The sequence below is a fragment of the Sinocyclocheilus anshuiensis genome, unplaced genomic scaffold (genome assembly GCF_001515605.1).
Source record: "Sinocyclocheilus anshuiensis isolate Anshui unplaced genomic scaffold, SAMN03320099.WGS_v1.1 scaffold975, whole genome shotgun sequence".
Classification (NCBI taxonomy): domain Eukaryota; kingdom Metazoa; phylum Chordata; class Actinopteri; order Cypriniformes; family Cyprinidae; genus Sinocyclocheilus; species Sinocyclocheilus anshuiensis.
Window position 1 is genome coordinate 189321 of NW_015547693.1, and position 3903 is coordinate 193223.

Genomic DNA, 3903 nt, shown 5'->3' on the forward strand with positions numbered 1-3903 from the left:
TAGGCGCATGCGGTTTTAGGACAGTGTGATACCACGCGGAAAATTTAAAAATACTATTGAAATTCTAAACAACACTACACTATATAGGTAAATAGTAAACGGTAAATAATGTGTAATTAGCGGAGACCAGGACTAGCTGTCAAACTATATAGTGATTACTTTTTACTGGGAGATTTCTGTGTTTGCACATGCATTAAAGTCTTACCTGTGAAAAAGCTATTAAACATTTACTTCTTTTTGCCTATAAAATAGATAGCGGTCACTATTGTTTTAGCTTGTTGCACAACTGCTATAACAACATATGATGATACTGTAATTTTAGCTTGGAATTCAGAATTCACACAAAATATTCTCACTTGTGTAATTGGACTTTTGACTCAAATTGGTCTTGTGACAGTATATAGCCCTGATGCACTAATTACACAACATCACAAAAAAAACACTGAAGAAAGTTCATATCCAATTAGACATGTCTAATTTCTAAACTAACATCATTCCGTGATGAGGAGGATTCAGAAATGGATGAACAGATGCTTTAAGCTGTGAGTGCAACTATCGCACAGCTATGGCCGAGTCTTTACAGTAAGTTAAGCCTGTTTAGAGAGCTTTGCCGCTCTTCTACAGAGCATGAGAGAAGGACAAGGGAGAGTGTTGTTAGGATTTCCTGACGGTTTTCAGTTTCTGGTGTCAGAACATTATCTGCCATGTGTCTGCACAATCTCAAGGACAGGGTGAAAGTAGCGAGGCCCGAGCCAGATGCCTCACTGAGCCAAGAGCAACTCCTACAACAACCTATATGAAAGACCACATTATTGCCCACTCACAATAATAATAATAATAATAATAATAATAATAATAATAATAGCATTTCTGACTGTAGTCATTGAAGACATGCAATGCAAAGTAGTTTTTATCTAATTCTTTCATTTTATTTACTGTGCTACTCTGCACTTGTGTTAATAGTTGAGCCCTCTTATAAGAATATCAATTCAAATCTGCTGCAATTATATTTCACTGTTGTAAATATTGACAGAGATAATTGTGCAGTAAAAAAAAAAGGAACATGCATAGACCAACCTTTTACATTCTCTTTAGGATTAAATGTTCAATTATTATGAAATTTTAGTGTCAAAAGGAAAAAAAAAATCAATTACGCTCACTGTTGCTTTTGTTCAATAAGCTCACAAATTGTTATTGATTCTAATCGTTAGCATCTTCTGTACACTGTAGAGTGGGTTCTTGAGTTTTTTATTTATTTTGTATTATATATTCTTCTGCCTCTTTGCGCGAAGATACTGTATGCAAAGAAAAAAGGTTGAGAAAGGACAAAGAAGGGAGGACAAAAAAAAGTAAAAGTAGAAGGGTATAAGAATGATAGAAAGGGAAATGCATTGGCGTATTGAACCCAGTACACTTGAAAGCCCTGAGACCTGAGTGTTATTGACATGACTTTTAAGTACTTATGTAGAACAGGTGTACACACGCAGCTACAACATGCATGCACACAAAAGTCTGTAACCAAAGACTGAGAGAAACACACACAGAATATTAATGTACTGGCGGCATGCATATCAACAGTCATGCAATCAGATCACATAGGACACACACAGATTTGCACAGCATTACAAACGAAGAGAATAATATACATTCTACCACCCCAACTCATAACAGCATACAATATCTGTCATAGTGTATCTGCAGAGTAGACCTCAGGCAAAACCTCTCCTCAGACTGCGAGTCTATGCTGCTATCAGAAGAGCTTCACTAATCGTCCTCTCGCCAAGGAGAAGCTCAAGCTTAACACTGAAGCAACAACACTCACCACTTTTGCCCTGTCTTATATTTCAAATATTTATATATCAGTTTCCCTTCACAGGGCTATTATATGTCACTCAGAAAGTCATATCAACTCTTGACAGTATGGGTCAGACTGACAAAATGACTGAGATAAAAAAAAATATATATTCCAAATAGAACATTCAATTTAAGGTAATCACATGCTGTTTACATGGAAATGTCTTATTCTGATTGTCTTAGTTTGGATAATCATGTGCATATGCAAAATTAGTAAATGAATGGCTGCTCTGGTTTCAGTTCAGTGGGCCGTATTCCCCTGTGTGTATGTTTGCTCTTCTCAAAACTGTTGCCTCACTTCTAATCTCCCAACTTAACCTCTAGAAATGATTTAAAGGCAGCAAACATGTAATGGGTGTAGTTCAACAGTTTAGAAAAAAAAAAAAAATGTCTCCAGCTCTGACATATTAAAATACTACGGCTTTAACATTTTAATATATAAATATAATAATAACAATTGTCAATTGCACAAACTTTAAGGCTACATTTTGGCAAGTTGTTCTGATATCATTGAATCTCAGTGTAAACTCACCTTTTGACTACATGTATAGCATCTCACAATAAATCTGGCCTCCTCATGAGACTCATTTCCTTTCTAACTTCACTGAGAAAAAAAAAATACATATCAAAATGTCACATGACATTAAAACTGCAATCCCTGAATTTTAATTGAGGTGGATGCATAATTGAAAAAACAAAAAAAACATGAGCAACAGTATTAAACTGTGCAATTTCTAGTGTCTTGGTATCTTAACGCTGTTTAAATTTATTGGCGTCTTACCACTTTTCAAATTCTATTTATATTCTCATTCGTCATCTGCACTAACTACAATATTTACCTCAGTGGCATCCGGTACACTTCCTCTCATTTAACAATTTACAAACTTCCCTGCACATTTAAAAACAGGCATTTATATAATATATAAACCAATAACCAGGGTGCGAACTACGGGGGAGCTAGGGGGAGCTCGGCTCCCCTTAATCAGACATGGGCTCCCCTAAAAACGTGATTTGTGAAATTTTGGGGGGTCTCAAAAAATATTGACAATGTTATTTTGACGTGCAATTTCAGTTTTGTGCAATGTGATCATCGTGGATTATTATGTGTAAAATTGCAAAAATATCATTCATTCATGCATGCATGACAGCGATTTAAACCTAATTCCCTTCAATAAAGATAACTATACATGCTATTCTTGTCATGAGCATCAAGGTGTGGGGTGCTGCGGTGCAAATTCCGATTCTGTGTTAAGGTAAGGCATGTTATTCGCAATTAAGTGTTGTGGCTGGGTTGTTATAGGTCTGCGTGACTCTCGATGTCTTAGGCCTAATTGAACGGAGGAATTATGGTATTCTTCTGTAGCCTGACGACGAGTAACTTTAACCGTTGTTCATGTGAACTCAAAGACAGCCTGATGCTTTGTATATAGACTATTTGTGGGTGGCTGTTTGTTGTTTCACCTATCAATTTGTGTCGATAAAGTATAATAGGGTAAATCCTGTATAGTGATTTATCCTATAGTGTAGTGCATACACTTGTAGCTGTTATGTATCTTTGTGTCATTCTTTTGAGGCACGTGCAAGTGCACGAATCCCCCCCACTTATAAAAAAAAAAAAAAAAAGTGGGCTCCCCCAAAGTCCACGATATAGTTCGAACACTGCCAGTAACCTTTGACAAATTTCAAGCTGTTTGCTAATTGCACTCTCAGGTTTACATCTGGTCAACGTAAAGAGCTGCTGATCAATTGCAACATGAACACTGTGTTTTCACGATCAGTCTACAGACAACCTACAGACAACCATCAAAGTTTAGAAAGTGACGTGTGCATACAGTCGTACTTCCAGTATGTAAAGCCATGACTCCAGCAGTTTTCCAGGGAAGCTACTTTTACAGGAAGACCAGACATTCATCTCAGGAAAACACATTTTCCACATTCCGGGAGAAAGTTCCTCTCTGGCATAAGCATGAGTGATGAGCTTACAGGTCTAAAGCCCCAAATGTCTCAAGCTTTCTTCTTCTTCTTCTTCTTCACCTTGTATTTACCACT